This window comes from Sphaeramia orbicularis, chromosome 16 (genome assembly GCF_902148855.1).
Source record: "Sphaeramia orbicularis chromosome 16, fSphaOr1.1, whole genome shotgun sequence".
Taxonomy (NCBI): domain Eukaryota; kingdom Metazoa; phylum Chordata; class Actinopteri; order Kurtiformes; family Apogonidae; genus Sphaeramia; species Sphaeramia orbicularis.
Genome location: NC_043972.1, coordinates 14,054,601 through 14,075,658, shown reverse-complemented (window position 1 = coordinate 14,075,658; position 21,058 = coordinate 14,054,601). Strand labels below are relative to the sequence as shown.

The window sequence follows — 21,058 nt, the reverse complement described above, 5'->3', positions numbered from 1 at the left end:
ATAAAAAAGATTTGAATAGAATAGAATAGAATAGAATAGAATAGAATAGAATAGAATAGAATAAAAAAGATTAGAATAGAATAGAATAGAATAGAATAGAATAGAATAGAATAGAATAGAATAGAATAGAATAAAAAAGAATAGAATAGAATAGAGTAGAATGGAATAGAATAGAATAAAAAAGATTAGAATAGAATAGAATAGAATAGAATAGAATAGAATAGAATAGAATAGAATAGAATAGAATAGACTTTATTTTCCATTGGTACATTGGAATTCTTGTGCGTTTCCTTGAGTCACGGAATCAAAAAAAATACATGAACAAAAACATAAACACAGTTAAATCATATAAAAACAGTTATTACACACACACACACACACAAAGACACACTTTTTAAATAGAGTACTGATCAGAAAATAAATAAATAAATAAATAAATAAAAGTAGTGGGAGGTGAAAACAAGTTATTGCACATGTGATTACAGTAGTGTCTGGACATTGGCAGTAGAGACATGTCCTTAGCGTCCGTACTCTGGACATTTGACACTAAAATGGCTGAACTGAGACCAGAACGACCCCCCTGACCTTTGACCCAGGGGACATTCTGTCCATTTCCCAGTAGATTCTAGCGTCACGTTGGGTTCCAGAGGAAGTGGTTGATGACATTTCCATGTGTGGACTATCGGCCTGGTGGACTTTCCTATTCTGTGGTTTAGTGTCAAAACATGGTGTAGTTTTGTAAAGGTCGTCATCATTGGTTGAAGTCGTTTTTAATAATGAACCAGACGACTTTCCTGCACTGATCCGATGGTTTGGCTGTAGATGGATCTGTGGGGTTTACTGCTGAATGTCAACACCTGCCGGGTCACAACACCACTCCAGTATTAGTTGGACACACTTTTATTCATTCAATTCCGTCGCTGTTTGTTTCTCCTTCGAACTATAACTGAATAATTCATGTGTACCAGAGGATTTTCCCACAAGGCCGCTCTGCACCGACCGAGGTTCTAATAGATTTGGATTTTTCATTATAGTTTAGTTTTATTTAGTTTTGACTTTTTTTTTCTCTAATTCAGTTAGTTTGAATTAGTTTTTAGAGAAGGTTTGATAGTTTTTATTAGTTTAAATTTTTTTCTAAATGCTTAGTTTTAGTATTAATTTTAGTTTTGTCGTCTCTTTTCTCTTCTTCTCCGTCGTATTCAAATAAATCCCAGACAGGACTCTGCTGCTTTCTCCCAACTTTAGTCTCCATGTTTCCAGGTAGAGTGGGGACCAGAAGACGACTGGAAACCACAAGTGTCATATGGTGCCGCTAGATAAAATTGCTAGAGCGAAATAAATTGATTTTGTATCAATCCGATGTCGACAAAGATGAAAACGAAGGGAATTTTATCCATAATTTTTATCTGTTTTAGTTAGTTTTGTAAAGACACAATACAGTTTCAGTTATTTTTTTTTTCCTTTTAATTCTAGTTTTTATTTATTTCAGTTAACGAAAATGTTTTTTCAATTCTAGTTTTCGTCATTTCGTTAGTTTTCGTTAACGATAATAACCCTGGCACCGAAACATAAAGGGTTTAGAGCAGAAAAGACCCAAGCTTTTATTCAGGATTTTTGGACAAAATGACCCTCAAACTGCATGAATATAACTTGTGCATAAAAATCTGTCTAATGGAAAAACCACAATTTCGCCCAAACTCTTGTTTTTTAGTGAAAAGGTTTCGTTTTTACAAGAGGTGGTTTTTCGGGCGTAAAGAAATTGGCATTATAATTAAAAACTGTTATGAAAATACCTTTTTGCACAACTAGAGGCACGTGAACAAAAAACAAAACAAAACAGATGTTCTTCAACAGGAGAAGAAGTGTTTTTTTTATGACTTTGTTACATTTTTCTTTATAAAATAAAAAATGGGGGAAAAAACTGTTTAAGGCCGTACATGATCTACATTTCCACACCTTAAGCCAGTTATGCCAGTACACCGAAGGCATGTGGACAATCTCAGACAAGACAAAACATAAAATAATAATAATAATAATAAGGTCGATGCCAATAATAGAAGAAGAGTTTAAACCAAACGTGGGTATCTGTGGACACACGAGGAAACCACATCATTTTAAATTAATTAAGTAAATTCAGGTCCTTTATTGTCATTATATAGTACTTTTTTTTTTTTTTTTTTTTTTACCACACACTGAAATTCAACCTCTGAGGAACTGGGGGAAAACAACCATTCCATCAGAGGACCAGTGGATAAACACAAGTGAAGAAATATTTCTTATAAAAAAAAAAAAAAAAACCCACAGACTGAGACTGAAAGAAGCAGAACTGAACAGAAGGTGGAATAAATGGAATATATTTACACCAAATCAATAGACTGACTGTTACTACTGGGCACAGTGTTTTCTTTTTGGGCTTATTTGTGCTCTCGTCTGTTCTTTTTATTGTTTTATTATTTTATTTTATTTTTTCTCTTGTTTTGGGGGGTTTCTTTTGATTGTCTGTTTTTTGGGATTCTGTTACAGTTCTATATAAAACTCAATAAAGATTTAAGTTATAAAACAAAACAAATTCAGCCTCAGCAAGTGCCTTGCTCAAGGGCACATCAGCCAACAACTTTTTCTGCCAGTCCATGGAATCGAACCTGCAACCCCTCAGTGTCAAGTTGACTCTCCAGCCAACTCTCCAGGCCACGACTGCCCTGTTAGAGTTTCGTCCAGGACAGAGGGGCTGGGGCGCCGTAAAGGGGGGGTAAACAGGACACATTCATGGGGCCCAGCATCAGTCGGGGGGCCATAGAGCAGTGTGTGTGTGTGTGGGGGGGGTCCAGTGGATACAGGTTAGAAGATGGGAAAATGTGGTGTAAGGTCCACTGTTTAATCAAGAAACAGAAGCCTAGAGTCAGACGTTGAAAGTATGTGAAGTTTCTCTTTCACTTCATGCTAGCGTTATTCCCATTAGTTATAAACTGCACCCCCACGTGTATAACTGCTGCCCCAACCCCACATACATACCCCCCCACACCACCCCGCTCTGACAAATCGACAATGTACTGAATTTTATGACGGACCCACAACATTTAGCTTTCATGGGGCCCACTATTGCTAGCGGTGGCCCAGTAGAAGGGAACAAGCGTTCCAGATTCAAAACAACACACGTTTCAGACTGAGCTCATGAAATCATGTTGTTTTTGTATTTATTATAGAATTTATTGCATTTGGTGTGCCATACATACGCATATTCATCCTTTCACGTGTTATTTAATGCCATTTGATGGTGTGTCAATGCGCTAGCTGATAACCGTGCTTATTGCTAACCACTAAATGTGTAAGGCCACTAATTGCGGCAATTGCTAACCCTAACCACGCTAGCCACTAATCACACTAATCACTAACCCTAAACCTACCTGCTAATCATGCTAGCCACTAATCACGCTAATCACTAACCCTAAACCTAACTGCTAATCATGCTAGCCACTAATCACGCTAATCACTAAATCTAAACCTAACCGCTAATCATGCTAGCTGCTAATCATGCTAATAACTAACCCTAAACCTAACCGCTAATTGTGCTAGCTGCTAATCACGCTAATCACTAACCCTAAACGTAACCGCTAATCGCACAAGCTGCTAATCACGCTAATCACTAACCCTAAACCTAACCGTTAATTGCACTAGCTGCTAATCACGCTAATCACTAACCCTAAACCTAACCGCTAATTGCACTAGCTGCTAATCATGCTAATCACTAACCCTAAACCTAACCGCTAATTGCACTAGCTGCTAATCATGCTAATCACTAACCCTAAACCTAACCGTTAATCGCACTATCCACTAATTACACTAATCGCTAACCCTAAACCTAACCCTAACCACTAATCGTGCTAGCCACTAATCGCACTAATGGCGTGCTATTTTACGTGGCGTAAATATACATACTGAAAGCTTATAATGCGTACAGATAACACGCCAATCAAAAGTGACGTGTTATCTGTACACAGTTCATGATATGACGTAGCATATTCCTGTTCATGTCTATGGAAGGACTTCTGCTGACGTCTACCAGAAGAAAGAAACAAATCAAACATGTGGGATTGAACGGAAAAACCCACATTACACACTTGTGTTTGGAACACGTTTAGTAAATATCGGTACAGTTTTGCGCAGATGTCTAATGGAAATGCGATCATTGTTGCAGTATCAGTAACAGTTCCATCTGTTTAAAAGGCGTCAGATGTCAGTGAATCTTTCATTTGTTTTTTATTTGTGTATTTCTTCTCTTCTTCCTCCAGCGTTCATCCTGTTTCCCGGCAGACGATGCTTCTCTTTCCTCCTCCATTCGTCCTTCTCTGCTCGTACCCTTTGTTCTGGTCTGTGTTCCATTAAACTCAGTCCTGCTGGCAGATGAAATAGATGCAGGTTCATTGGCTTTTTCAGCTCAAAGGTTCAGGATCAAATGATTCAGTCGTTCGTGGTCGGTTCACGTCCACAAAAACACAACGGAAACGCAGCGCTCTCATCCATCTGTTTGGATCTGATCGTATTAAACAGAACCCCTAAATGATCCGTCATCCAAAGGTCAGACACGACAAAACCAAAAAAGTATAATATAATAAAATATAATATAATCTATAACCAATATGATTACACGTATTCAGCCTCTGACATTTGGACACATGGTCAATACAGTCTTTGTTTTTTACCTTATGCACCACAAATGGACCACAGTTTGGAGACCAGTGGTCAGCTTTTTTATTGTAACACTTCTGCATTTTTTAAGTTTTTTTTTAAAATAAATTCTTTTTAATGCGTTATATCCATCTGTTTCTGACGTATTGTTCAACCACAGAATCTTGTAAAAACCCACAAAGATTACGATCGCTGTCATTTTGCAATTTTTTATATTTTGTTATTTTACTCTATTTTTGTAAACATCTAGTAGATATCTTCCATTAGATGGTGCTATTTTTCATGAGCAGGATGCATTTAATACCTTTCACTATCAGAATCTTTATTGTGATTAAACACATGATTCAGCGACACTGAGTCAAATCCCACAATGCAAAGAAAGTAAAACAGAAACTAAACATTTTGTCTATGAACAAAGATGAAAAAAGGGGATTTCCTTGTAAACAGGCTATATACATACATACATACATACATATATATGTGTGTGTGTGTGTGTGTGTGTGTGTGTATATGTAAACATATGTATGTGTGTGTGTGTGTGTGTGTGTGTGTGTGTGTGTGTGTGTGTGTGTGTGTGTGAAAAACCAAAAAAATGTACATTTATCTGCAGAAATTACATGATATACAGAACAGCTGTGAATTATTGAGTGTTTTGGTTGAACAATCGTCTGTTTTTCCCATAACAATGAAATATTTATTCACATACAAATGCAGTATTTTTTCCAGACTTTCATTTGCTCCTTTTCCACAGCTCTTCTGTTCCTGGAATATTCCACCTTTAATCTATAACATCGTCTGTGTAAAGAAATGTGTGTGTGTGTGTGTGTGTGTGTGTGTGTGTGTGTGTGTGTGTGTGTGTGTGTGTGTGAGGATGATAAATGAGGTTAATTACTTACAAATGATCTAAGGGACTGGATTTTTCATATATTCTGCTGACATGAAGCTGAAGGTTAGACTGTTGTGTGAAGAAGGGCTAAGTTATACCTCCTCTCACTCCTTTTCGAATATGCAAATGAAGTTTTATATATATATAAAAGTTTGTTTTTATTTCCATGACTTCTTACGTCCTGTTTTATTTCTAAGGACTAATGCTGTGTTCAAGGCCATTTTCTGAGCCCGTAAGTCACGACTTCAAGTCACGACTCACGTCTTTGTAGCATTCCAGGTAAGCCACACCAAACTGCCTGAGCGCAAGGAATTGTGGGAGTTAGATGTAAACAAACCAGCACGGTGGACCATACGATATGCTCATTTATGATCATTTCTGTCTCCAAAGGTGCTTGCTCTTTGGTTATTTGAGGGAAACAGAAGAGGAAAAAACAGTGCATAAGGCAAGAGAAGCTGTTCTACCTTTTATGTTATTTGTATATTTGGATTCGTATTTGGTATTAATTTACTCTTGCACTCAACGAACTGAAAACTAGCTAACGCTAACGCAGCTGCTGATTATACAGAACATTAACAGATAAATAATATCAGAGCAATACCTTGTTTTAATAAACAATCTGCATAAACACCACATCCATGGGGGGGGGGGGGGCATTGCTACGTGACGTCAGAACTGGGAAGTGGGAGAACATGGATCTAGTACGAGTTCACTGGTGGGAAGTCACAGGTTTGACTGAACATTCCAGTGCATTTTCACCAGTAGAAGAATGGAAAAAACACCAGTTACAGGTGGACTGGAACGCAGCAGAACTAAGATTACTTTGTCTTGTTGCATTTTCAAAATAAACTAAACTAAAAAAAAAATAAATTCAAAAAATTCAAAAGGTGGCTCATTTGGTTCCACTTCTGTCTAGTGTTGCTTTCGTCAACGAATATTATGACAAAATATCTTCATCAACTAACCTTTATCATGTGACGAAAAACAAGATGCGACATAACGAACATGGTGGTCGTGTGATGACAACTATAATTAAATGTGTAATGCAATGTTGTTGACTAATAAAAACGAGAGTAAATGTAGTTTATGAAACAAAAACTGTGATAAAATATCTCTTCATTTCCGTTAACAAGACCAGATGAATGGTCGTTCTAATCTTCAGTTACATTCCTGCAGCTGTGTCTGAAACTGGGAGGTCCACAGGTTAGCAGACGCTCCTCCTCCTCCTCCTGTTCACATTCAGTAACAAAGAGTAAAAACAAGGGTCCATAGAAATACACACTGTTCATATTGTAAGTGTTTTGTTCATTCATCTTATGTCAAATATAAATGGACTATTTTTATAGACTTTCATAAATATACACACTGTTCATATTGTGTCTATTTATGTTATGTCTATTTTTATTTTTTATTCTACTTTTAGTTCTGTTCTTATTTTACTTTTGTTAAATTTAATATTCTGTTTTCTTATTTTACTTTAGTCAGATTTAGTATTTTGTTTTCTTATTTTATTTTAGTTAAATTTAATATTCTGTTTTCTTAGTTTACTGTAGTTAAATTTAATATTCTGTTTTATTTTACTTTAGTTAAATTTAATATTCTGTTTCATTATTTTACTTCAGTTAAATTTAATATTCTGTTTCATTATTTTACTTCAGTTAAATTTAATATTCTGTTTTCTTTTTTTTACTTTAGTTAAATTTACTATTCTGTTTTCTTACTTTAGTTAAATTTAATATTCTGTTTCTTACTTTACTTTAGTTAAATTTAATATTCTGTTTTCTTATTTTACTTTGGTTGAATATAATATTTTGTTTTCTTACTTTACTTTAGTTAAATGTAATATTCTGTTTCTTACTTTACTTTAGTTAAATGTAATATTCTGTTTCTTACTTTACTTTAGTTAAATTTAATATTCTGTTTTCTTATTTTACTTTGATTAAATATAATATTTTGTTTTCTTATTTTACTTTAGTTAAATTTAATATTCTGTTTTCTTATTTTACTTTAGTCAGATTTAATATTTTGTTTTATTTTACGTTAGTTAAATTTAATATTCTGTTTTCTTCTTTTACTTTAGTTAATTTTTATATTCTATTCTCTTTTTTTTTTTACTCTGTGTTTGCTCTCTTCTTCTTCTCTGACATGTTTTTTTATTCATATTATTGCTCTGACAGCAGTAGTACAGTGACAGTAAAGGCTGTTCTGTTCTAAATACTGCTTCTAAAACTGTTCACAGCTGTAAAAGGTGGAATGTTGTACATTTGAGTCAATGTTAATTCCTGTAAATCCTGAACCCTGTGATCGTTTCTGCATCCACTCCTTCATTCATAACCCTGTCATCAGCTCCACACAAACCCAGCTTTTCTCTTTTTTACACCGTCTTTGTTTTGCACGGACTCTGAATTGAATCAGGCTTTTTCTTTATGGCTCTTTTTTTCTGGTTAACACAGATAAAATGCAGGCATCGGAGCGCAGCAGATAAAGGACTAAATGAAAAGGCTGTTATCCTTAATTGAGCTGACGTAATAAAAAAGAAGTCAAATCAAGTGCTCTGATTACTTTCATCTGTCAACACATGTGGAGACTCCAGACGATGAGATTACAAGTGCAGTCCAGGCTTCAGTTAACCCTTAAACACCTCAGATTTATCTGCTTTTATCAGTCTGGGGTTCATTTATTTGTGTATTTGGACCCGAATAGTTCCTCCAGTTTGAATTGGAACCCTCCAGCTGCTGCAAAACTATCTGTAGATTCATTCCATACCTGCTGATCCACTAATCCTATCAATCCATGTCAATAATTAGTGTCAAATACAGTTCTTCATCTTTTCATGGTCATGAGATATGACCATATTTGGACATCCAGAGGCTCCGTAGTTACCGTGGAAACACCATCATCTTCTAGAACATTGATTCCCCAGTAAAACCAATAGAGTTGGATTAATGACAGTGGATGGAAATGAACAAAAATGAAGAAAAAAAGTCAAAAAAAAAAAAGTCAAAAAAAAAAAAAAGATCAATAAGGAGAATAAATAAGAAGAAAATTTACTAAAATAAAGTAAAAAAAAAAAGAATGAAATAAGCAACAAAATGAACAAACTGCCAAAGTAATGAACAAAAGGAATAAAAACAAATAAATCAACAAAATTATAGACTATTAACAAAATAAGCCACAAACTGAAAAAAATTGAAAAAAAAAAAAAAAAAGCAAGAGAATGTTGAAACATAAACAAGATAATCAAGAAAAGTGAATGAAAATGAAGGAAAATTATTAAATAGCCAACAAAATGAACCAAAATAGCCAAAGTAATCAAGAAAATGAACAAAAAAATGAAAAAAAAAGAAAAAAAAAGAAAAAAAAAAAATGGCACTAAGAACAAAATAAGCCACAAACTGAAGAAAATTGAAGAAATATGTTGAAATAACCATCTTTTCATGGTCATTAGATATGACCATATTTGCACGTTCAGAGGCTCCGCAGTTACCGTGGAAACACTGTCATCTTCTCCAACATTGATTCCCCAGTAAAACCAATGGAGTTGGATCAATGACAGTGGATGGAAATGAACAAAAATGAAGAAAAAAAGTCAAAAAAGAAAAAAAAAAAAAAAAGATCAATAAGAAGAAAATTTACTAAAATAAAGTAAAAAAGAATGAAATAAGCAACAAAGTGAACAAACTGCCAAAGTAATGAACAAAAGGAATAAAAACAAATAAATCAACAAAATTATAGACTATTAACAAAATAAGCCACAGACTGAACAAAATTGAAAAACAAAAAAGCAAGAAAATGTTGAAACATAAACAAGATAATCAAGAAAAGTGAATGAAAATGAAGGAAAATTATTAAATAGCCAACAAAATGAACCAAAATAGCCAAAGTAATCAAGAAAATGAAAAAAAAAAAGAAAAAAAAAAAAAAAAAAATTGGCAATAAGAACAAAATAAGCCACAAACTGAAGAAAATTGAAGAAATATGTTGAAATAACCATATTTTCATGGTCATCAGATATGACCATATTTGAACGTTCAGAGGCTCCGTAGTTACCGTGGAAACACCGTCATCTTCTACAACATTGATTCACCAGTAAAACCCATGGAGTTGAATCAATGACAGTGGATGGACATTAAAAAAAATGAAGAAAAAAACAATGAAATAATAATGTGGAAAATATATGCAAAAAAATTGCTAAAATAAATCCAAAAAAAAAAAAAAAAAGTTAAACATAGAGAAAAATAGCATCATATAAATAGTTCTGGGTCTTTAAGGGTTAAATTCGGAGCTGAAATTATTACATATGATCTAAAATATCATTAAAAGCTCTAAAACAGCAAAGATTCTCATTGGTTTCATTTTATATTGTCTTTATTTATAATTCAATCAAAAAAAAAAAAAAAACCTACAAAAAATCAATTGTTCAATTATTTTTATGTTCATTTAACAATGTATTTGGCTTAAAAAGACACTTTTTCTTCACTTTTATCTGTTTTTGATTTGAAAACCTTCAACTTTAATCTGAGTTTTAAAGAACATTTACATGATCAGTGAATTAAATACAGGAAAATACAGGATTTACAGTGAAAAAAAAGCAAAATACAGAGGATAAAATTATAATAAAATGTGATAAATTCCTAAAAAAAAAAAAAAGTTAAATATGGAGAAAAATACCATCACAGAAATAGTTCCAGGTCTTTAAGGGTTAAATTTGCAGCTGAAATTACAACATAGAAAGCTCTAAAACAGCAAAGATTAGCATTGGTTTAATATGATATTGTCTGTATTTAGAAGTAAATAATAATTCAATTAATAAAACTACAAAAATTCAATTGGTCAATTATTTTTATGTTCAGTTTAATCATATATTTTGCTAAAAAAAAAAAAAAAAAAAAAAAAAAAAGACACTTTTTCTTCAGTTTGATCTGTTTTTGATTTAAAAACCTTCAACTTTAATCTGAGTTTTAATGAACATCTACATGATCAGTGAATTAAATACAGAAAATACAGGATTTACACTGAAAAAAATGCAAAATACATGTGTCTTATGAAAAGTTAAATAGGCAGTTCATTTTAGTAATGGCCGCAGAAGCAGCTGTGGGTGTTTCAGGGTTAATCCAGTGGACAGTGTTTCCCGTCCTTCGGCTACGTTCGACTCTTTTCCATCAGATGTTATCGGAGTTTTTCCGTCTTCTACCAGATTAAAGTCCAACAGCAGAGTCCAGACAGCCGTTCATATTCAGTTTGAGGACTTCATTAACCAAATGTGCACATCAGGAACTACCACTGTGTGTTTCAGTGCTTTTGTTGAACATTCCACATGAGTGTATGAGCTCATGGCTGAAGTCAGACGGCTTCGTTCTGAAGTAGACGCTCTGTCACAAACACCGAGACCACCGCATCCACCCGAACCCAGAGGACAGGTCTGTTCCTGTAGGAGCCTGTGGGACACGTTTAAGGGAAGAAGAACCCAGAGTTCACAGCCTCAGAAAGTTAACCCCTTAACCCTTTAACCCCTGAGCCCTGGTTAAAGGTAAAGGCTCACATATTAACCCTTTAACCCCTGATTAAAGGTAAAGGTTCACATATTAACCCTTTAACCCTTTAACCTCTGATTAAAGGTAAAGGCTCACATATTAACCCTTTAACCCCTGATTAAAGGTAAAGGTTCACATATTAACCCTTTAACCTCTGATTAAAGGTAAAGGCTCACATATTAACCCTTTAACCCCTGATTAAAGGTAAAGGTTCACATATTAACCCTTTAACCCCTGATTAAAGGTAAAGGTTCACATATTAACCCTTTAACCTCTGATTAAAGGTAAAGGCTCACATATTAACCCTTTAACCCCTGATTAAAGGTAAAGGCTCACATATTAACCCTTTAACCCTTTAACCTCTGATTAAAGGTAAAGGTTCACGTATTAACCCTTTAACCCCTGATTAAAGGTAAAGGCTCACATATTAACCCTTTAACCCTTTAACCTCTGATTAAAGGTAAAGGTTCACATATTAACCCTTTAACCTCTGATTAAAGGTAAAGGCTCACATATTAACCCTTTAACCCCTGATTAAAGGTAAAGGTTCACATATTAACCCTTTAACCCCTGATTAAAGGTAAAGGTTCACATATTAACCCTTTAACCTCTGATTAAAGGTAAAGGCTCACATATTAACCCTTTAACCCCTGATTAAAGGTAAAGGCTCACATATTAACCCTTTAACCCTTTAACCTCTGATTAAAGGTAAAGGTTCACGTATTAACCCTTTAACCCCTGATTAAAGGTAAAGGCTCACATATTAACCCTTTAACCCTTTAACCTCTGATTAAAGGTAAAGGTTCACATATTAACCCTTTAACCCCTGATTAAAGGTAAAGGTTCACATATTAACCCTTTAACCTCTGATTAAAGGTAAAGGCTCACATATTAACCCTTTAACCCCTGATTAAAGGTAAAGGTTCACATATTAACCCTTTAACCCCTGATTAAAGGTAAAGGTTCACATATTAACCCTTTAACCTCTGATTAAAGGTAAAGGCTCACATATTAACCCTTTAACCCCTGATTAAAGGTAAAGGCTCACATATTAACCCTTTAACCCTTTAACCTCTGATTAAAGGTAAAGGTTCACATATTAACCCTTTAACCCCTGATTAAAGGTAAAGGTTCACATATTAACCCTTTAACCCTTTAACCTCTGATTAAAGGTAAAGGCTCACATATTAACCCTTTAACCCCTGATTAAAGGTAAAGGTTCACATATTAACCCTTTAACCCCTGATTAAAGGTAAAGGTTCACATATTAACCCTTTAACCTCTGATTAAAGGTAAAGGCTCACATATTAACCCTTTAACCCCTGATTAAAGGTAAAGGCTCACATATTAACCCTTTAACCCTTTAACCTCTGATTAAAGGTAAAGGTTCACGTATTAACCCTTTAACCCCTGATTAAAGGTAAAGGCTCACATATTAACCCTTTAACCCTTTAACCTCTGATTAAAGGTAAAGGTTCACATATTAACCCTTTAACCCCTGATTAAAGGTAAAGGTTCACATATTAACCCTTTAACCTCTGATTAAAGGTAAAGGCTCACATATTAACCCTTTAACCCCTGATTAAAGGTAAAGGTTCACATATTAACCCTTTAACCCCTGATTAAAGGTAAAGGTTCACATATTAACCCTTTAACCTCTGATTAAAGGTAAAGGCTCACATATTAACCCTTTAACCCCTGATTAAAGGTAAAGGCTCACATATTAACCCTTTAACCCTTTAACCTCTGATTAAAGGTAAAGGTTCACATATTAACCCTTTAACCCCTGATTAAAGGTAAAGGTTCACATATTAACCCTTTAACCCTTTAACCTCTGATTAAAGGTAAAGGCTCACATATTAACCCTTTAACCCCTGATTAAAGGTAAAGGTTCACATATTAACCCTTTAACCCCTGATTAAAGGTAAAGGTTCACATTTTAACCCTTTAACCCTTTAACCTCTGATTAAAGGTAAAGGCTCACATATTAACCCTTTAACCCCTGATTAAAGGTAAAGGTTCACATATTAACCCTTTAACCCCTGATTAAAGGTAAAGGTTCACATATTAACCCTTTAACCTCTGATTAAAGGTAAAGGTTTACATATTAACCCTTTAACCCCTGATTAAAGGTAAAGGTTCACATATTAACCCTTTAACCTCTGATTAAAGGTAAAGGTTTACATATTAACCCTTTAACCCCTGACTAAAGGTAAGGTTCACATATTAACCCTTTAACCCCTGATTAAAGGTAAGGTTCACATATTAACCCTTTAACCCCTGACACATTATTTCTGCTGTGAATCTGCGTCTGTTTCAGGTTCATTAAAGCTGCTGTGAGTATGTGCTTGTGTTCCTTTTCTTCAGTGGTTTTGTTTTACTGTGTGTTTTAGGGTCAAAACAGGTGGAAGAACAGAAAAAGACAAAGAGAGGAAGTGAAGTTTGACAGGTTTGAACTAAATAAGGCACGAGAATGGACATCAGTAAGAGATTTAGGATGTTAAACATCAACTGTGAACTGGAACACACTGAACAACAAGAAGGAATTGAATTTGGGAAAAGTAGTTTATGTCTTGGACTCTCTTTTTTAGAAATCAGTCCAGCTACTTTTTGACACCTGGTTGAACTCCATAAAGCAGTTATAGAGTAAAAAAAAAAAAAAAAAAAAAAAAGAATAAAATGAGCAACAAAATGAACAAAAATTAATAAATTATTCACAAAATAATAAATAACGTGGGAAAAATATGCCAAAAAAAAAAAAAAAAGAACTAAAATGAAGTTAAATGAAATAAAATAAATAAATAAAAAATAAGCAACCAGTACTGTAATTTGGTCCCAGTAGTTTTAGTTTTGGCTCATTTTTTTCCTAAATCAGTCCAGCTCCTTTTTGACACCTGTTTAACTCCATAAAGCAGTTCCACAGCCAAAAAATAATCCAAATAAACAACATAATGAAAAAAAAAAACCAGCCAAAATGATCAATAAAATGAACAAAAATGAATTATAAACCAACAAAATAATTAGTGACATGAACAAAATAAGCCACAAACTGAACAAAACTGAAGAAAAAAAATATTAAAGTAAAAAACAAAATGTAGAAAAAATAAACAAAATATGCAATTAAATAAACAAAAATTAATAAAATATTTACAAAATAATAAATAACATAAAAAAAATGTGCAAAAAAAATGAACTAAAATGAAGTTAAAAAACAAAAAAACAAACAAAAAAACCCACAAAAGAATAAAATAATCAACCAGTATTTGAATTTTTTCCCAGTAGATTTAATTTTGGCTCTTTTTTTCCTAAATCAGTTTTTTACACCTGTTTAACTCCATACATCAGTTCCACAGTCAAAACTCAGTAAAAACAGTAAAAAAAAAAAAAAAAAAAAAAAGGAAAATCACCACAACACTGGAAACAATGGGTAAAACAAAAAACACAAGGAAAACGGTGTAAAAAAAAAAAAAAAAGCCCAAACCATCTATTTTTACAGTGAGTCGGTCTCACTCACTGCTCTGTGTTTTACCCCCCCATTCCACAGGGGGTGGGGGGTGAACTGAGCATGCTCAGATGTCTATGGAAAGAACAAGGTCTATTCTATCAACACGACTGGAAATTTAACGATTGAGTAAATGGTTGAATTTATATGAATATTTAAATAAATCATACTTTCAGAACGCTCAGCACAGACACGTCAGGGGTTAAAGGGTTAACTTCTTTTTCTTAATGTGACCTCTGGAAAAGGTCCAGTCATACCACAGCGTCCAGGCGATTTCCTGTTTATCCTCCTTCCATATGAATCCATCCGACGACGTGGAGGCGAAATGAACCTTTTAGTTGAGGACCAGAGGAAATCCATCCTGCCTCCGTATGCATGAGGACGTTCAATCAGACTAATTACATCCACACAAAAGCAGACCAGAGCCACACACCTGGATTTATGTGCAGTGGGTAATCAAGCCAAACACGCAGCGATACATACAAACATCAAATCAGGGAAATGTGTCTGTTTTCAGCTCTTTAATTCACCATCTGTCCTCGTCTGCCTTTTCCAAACCGCTTTGTTTTTAATCAATAAGTGGATCATCATTTCTTTTATTTATTTATTAATTAATTAATTTATTATTATACCAGAAATACGAGCCTGTATTGGACACTTTTCTTTCAGTGCCGAGAGAAACACAGCAGCAGCTTCTTCAGATCAAATGAACAGAATGAACAAAATAAAAGAACATAATAATCCGGAAACTGAGCTGAAATGAATGAAATAACCTTAAATGAACAAAATAAATGGTAAAATGAACAAAAATGAACCAAACAATTATGAAACTCAACGTAACAGAAGAAAATACTCAATTAAATTCACAAAAATTAACAAGATGAGCATCAAAATGAACAGAAAATGGCAAGGAAATTAACAAAACTGAAGAAATTAGTAAAGAAAATAAATTATTATTATTATTATTATTATTATTATTATTATTATTATTATTATTATTATTATTATTATTATCATTATTATTATAACAGAAATAGGAGTCTATATTCACCATTTATTTTTTCTTTTATTATTATTATTATTATTATTATTATTATTATTATTATTATTATTATTATTATTATTATTTTAACAGAAATAGGGGTCTGTATTCATCACTTCTTTTTTCTTTTATTACTATTCTTATTTTAACAGAAATCGGAGTCTGTATTCCCCACTTTCCCCTCAGCGTCGATCCAAACCAGCAGTATCTTCCTCACACTTATCCAGAGCTGCTGTTTTTGGCCCATTAACTCGGCTGAGGCCGGGCTATTGCCATGACAACAGCCTACTGTATCCGTGTGGAACTCCATCCTCCTCGTCTCTAATGGGTTATTATTATATGACTGACGCTGCGGAGTCATTTTCTGGGCCGTGGGCTCATCACATTCCCCTCCTCCGACCGCTGCCCAGCTCAGCTCAGCGCACAATGGATGGAGCCAGTTCTGCGGAAACATTATCGCAGCCCGTTTGATTTATTCGGGCTTTGCCGCATCATCGTATTACAGCTTCAACTCCCATCGTCTTCAAGTGGGATCGGAATAGTCAAGAAAAGTGTCATCTGACAAAACATTAGTCCACAAACTTTGACCAGATCCATTCAGACGTCTGTGTTTGGACGTCAGCCCAGACTGTTAGAGCTTCATCAAACACTGGACGCATTTAACACATGGACACGATCACACTGAAGGTCAGTGTGGTCCAAATCCACCCATATGTGACCTGGATCTGATCACTTTCATATGTGGTCCTAAATCTGACCCAGATCACTTTCATATGTAGTCCTAAATCTGACCCAGACCACTTTCGTATGTGGTCCAAAATCTGACCCAGACCACTTTCGTATGTGGTCCGAAATCCGACCCAGATCACTTTCGTATGTGGTCCAAAATCCGACCCAGACCACTTTCGTATGTGGTCCTAAATCCGACCCAGATCACTTTCTTATGTGGTCCTAAATCCGACCCAGATCACTTTCGTATGTGGTCCTATATCTGACACAGACCACTTTCGTATGTGGTCCTAGATCCAACCCAGACCACTTTCTTATGTGGTCCTAAATCCGACCCAGACCACTTTTGTATGTGGTCCTAAATCCAACCCAGATCACTTTCATAAGTGGTCCTAAATCCGACCCATACCACTTTCGTATGTGGTCCTAAATCCGACCCAGACCACTCTCATAAGTGGTCCTAAATCCGACCCATACCACTTTCATAAGTGGTCCTAAATCCGACCCAGACCACTTTCGTATGTGGTCCTAAATCCGACCCAGACCACTTCCTTATGTGGTCCTAAATCTGATACATATCAGATATTTTCCAATGTGACTTCAGTCTGAACGTCCAGGTCGCATTTATCCGACCTTTATGTCATTGAAATGCGACGAACGTCACAATTCTGCGTCCCAGGAGGAGGAGTGGAGGACAAACATTGGCTGTTTCTCAAAACCAAGAACACAGAGTACAGTCTTGGTCCGAAGGGTCTTAGAGAACGTACTTCCTAAGAACACGTCTGTCTGTAATTGAACGGCTGGTGCTGGTGAACTTTCCTGTCTCTGATGGATTTACTCCATCTGCTCCAGAATGTATTTTCCTCATCCCACAAATTTTTCGGGCATATGGGGGGGCAGCAGTAGGCTCATGAGGCTGTTAGTGGGACGTGGATCAACAGAGGTTGAGAAACCCTGAGATAAGAAACACTCTCACCAAGGTTATTATCATCAACGAAAAGTATTGAAATGACAAAAACTAGAATTGTAAAAACATTTTCGTTAACTGAAATAAATAAAAACAATATAATTAAAGGAAAAAAACGATAACTAACTGAAACTGTATTGTGTGTTTACAAAACTAACTAAAACGGATAAAAATTATGGATAAAATTCCCTTCGTTTTCATCTTTGTCAATGTCAGATTGATACAAAATCGATTTATTTCGCTCTAGCAATTGCATCTAGCGGCACCATATGATCTTTAACGGTCTGTCACTTGTGGTTTCCAGTCGTCTTCTGGTCCCCACTCTACCTGGAAACATGGAGACTAAAGTTGGGAGAAAGCAGCAGAGTCCTGTCTGGGATTTATTTGAATAAAAGATACGACAAAACTCAAATTAATACTAAAACTAAGCAAAATGAAAACTAATAAAAACTAGCAAGCCTGCTCTAAAAACAAATTAAAATGAACTGAATTAGAGAAAAAAAACAGTCAAAACTAAATAAAACTAAACTAGAATGAAAAATCCCAAACTAGTGTAACTTTGACTCTCACTCTTTTTTTTTTTACTTGGATGTTTGTTTGATGTGAATCCAATAAGTCACTGGAGAAGTCATTTCCACAGAAACCGATGAAGGGAGAAAAGAACGAAGGCACATTTTAATATAAAAATCCTAAAAGAAAAACAAGTTCAAGACCAAGGTGACATTTACTGTGCAAACGTTAATGCTGACGCCAACTTCTAATCCTCCTTTCTCCTAAAAGACCTTTTTAAAATGCATTCAGACTAAGGTAATGTTTTTATTGGGCTTGATTTGATTAAAGCAACAAAGTACAAAGTGGTGGTGGTGGGTGGTTTAGTCAGAATGAGTTTTACAAACACAACCAGCAGACGGAACAAAATAAGCAGTGAAAAAGCAAAAAAAACAAAAAACAAAACAAAAAAACCCCAAAATCATAAATAACAATGTAAAAAGGAAATGGGCAAAAATCACCACAAAATGAGAAAAAACACATCAAAATGAACACAAATAAGCAAAATACTCAAGAAAATGAACAAAAATGAATCAAATAATCAAGAAAATAAACAAAATAAATGAAATAATCAAGAAAATGAACAAAAATGAATCAAATATTCAAGTAAATGAACAAAAATGAATCAAATAATCAAGAAAATGACAAAAATGAGCAAAATAAGCAACGGAATGAAAAAAAATAAAAAAAATAAAATAAAAAGGAAATGGACAAAAGTCGATACAAAATTTCCAAAAACAAAAGCATCAAAATGAACAAATATGCAAAATACTAAAGAAAATGAACAAAAATCAATCAAATAATCAAGAAAATGAACAAAAATGAGCAAAATAAGCAACTGAATAAAAAAAAACAAACAAAAAAACATAAAAAAGAAATGGACAAAAATCGATACAAAATTTTCAAAAACAAAAGCATCAAAATGAACGAATATGCAAAATACTCAAGAAAATGAACAAAAATCAATCAAATAATCAAGAAAATGAACAAAAATGAGCAAAATAAGCAGCGGAATGAGCAAAAAGATAACATTACAGAAAGAAAAAAGGACAATAATCAATACAAAATGAGCAAAAAAAAAAAAAAAAAAAAAAAAAAGCAAAATTAACACAACTTACCAAAAAATAGTCAAGAAAGTGGACATAAAAAATTAAAAATATCCAACAAAATGAAAAGAAATTAATCAAATAATTAAGAAACTGGACAAAACTGAATAAAAATACTCAAGAAAATTAACAAAAAATCAACACAAATTGACATAAAAATCAGGAATATGAACTGAAATCAATAAAACAAAATAGAAAATGGTCAGAATGAATACTAAAATGAAAACCAAAACTCAATAAGATGAACAAAAATAACAAGATAAGCATCAAAATGAACAGAAATGAGCCAAATAATCAAGAAAATTAACAAAACTGAAGAAAATGGTCAAGAAAATAAACAAAAAAAGAAGAAAATGAGCATCAAAATTAGCAGAGTCAACAAAATAAAGAAGAGTGTTCACACAAAGGAATAAAATAATTAAGAAAATGAACTGAAATTAATAAAATAACCTTGAAAATTATCAAATTAACACAAAAAATTAACGAAATAATCATAAAACAAATGTGGGTTTGATCCATAAAACACAAACTCTGAGGATATTTGTCAGATTTACAGCTTCTACGAACACCTCGTACTGAAGTCTGACAGATCCTCGTCCCTGGTTACAGTTGCTAAGGTAGGATTGGATGGGAGCCCTTTCTGGGAGGGGCTTAGTGAAGGGTTGGAGTAAATGTTGACATATGATGAAGTCGAGCTGAAAAAGAAAATCAAATATTAGCCTTTTGTACTAAGTCTGTGACTCATACTGTGATAGAAGGAGGGCGGCACCGTGGCCTTGCGTTAGCGGTTAGCACTGAGTTGAGTTTAGCTTTTTACTCTGCACCACATGGGTTTGCACAATTAAAAGCAGCTCAATAACGTTAACCTACATGCCCTGATGGGCTAATGCTAATACTAACTTAAACCTACATGCCCTGAATGGCTAAATGCTAATGCTAATGTTAACCTAAATGTCTGGATGGGCTAAATGCTAATGCTAGGTGCTATTATGGGTAAAGTGCAGGGATTGAATGTCCTTATTAAAGTGAATTTTGTAATAAAGGGAGTTAACTTTAATATAAATCACAGAGAATTTGTTTAGCACCAGTTATTATTAGACTCAAGAGTCCAGAGGTTTTTATAATATGTAAAGAAAAAAAAAAAAAAAAGAAAGAAACTTTAAAAACGATGCAATGAACTGCATACTTTACACTTTGGATAGAACTCAAAGAACCGAGTTAAAAAAACAAGGACATTTTATTTGTTTAAAAACACATCTTTTTTTAATGTCAGTATTCCTTTCTGTTTTTAACGCAGACGTCAGGGTGTTCTTTTATTTACAGTTGAACACATTATAAGGGTTGACTGAACAAAGCAGCAGCGTCTACATTATAAACACATCCATCTAAATGTGGTTCTGATCCAGACCTGAACAGCTGTAGTTCTGCAGGCTGAAGTGCATTTGCATTGTGTTGTTTGCTTTTATTTATCATAAAATGTTTATTTATTTATTGCAACTTATTGCACTACTAGTACAATGTAAATGTTGTTTTCCTGTTTTATTGCACAGACTCAGAGCAGGTTGTGCAAATAGAACCAAAACCAGATCCAGAACCAGAACCAGAATCAGAAATACTTTATTAATCCTGGGGGGTGAAATGTGTGTGTTACAGTTGGTCCAACACACTTAAAGTACAGAAAGAAAGCAACTGAAGAGCAAGAAAAAAAGATAAATAAGTAAACAATAAACAATGTTCTGCAGTTATGTAACAGAAATAAACAAAGGAGGTGACATTATTCCTGTTAGTAAAAAATAAATAAATAAATAAAAATCCTGTTAGTGATATTCTACTGAGATTACAAATGTGTACAGATTACCATAAGGCAGTGATGCCCCCCCCCCCAGTACTGATTCGGTCCATTTTAATGAACCTGAGCTCGGTTTCGAACCCCCCCCCCACTGGGCCCGGGGCCGCTGGTGCGCAGACGTGTATGAACGTGCCGCCGGAGCGGAGCCGCATTCCGCCCCACCCCTCCCTCCCTCCCTCACCCCCCACCCCCTCCACCTCCACCCCGC

The 21,058-nt window shown here is 34.3% G+C and overlaps 1 protein-coding gene across 1 annotated transcript in view; it reads left to right on the top strand.

Moving 5' to 3' along the window:
* The window catches only part of LOC115435301 (myelin basic protein-like), a 250,896-nt gene that overhangs the window by 154,294 nt on the left and 75,544 nt on the right, over window positions 1-21,058 (top strand). The gene's annotated exons all lie outside the window — the stretch shown is intronic.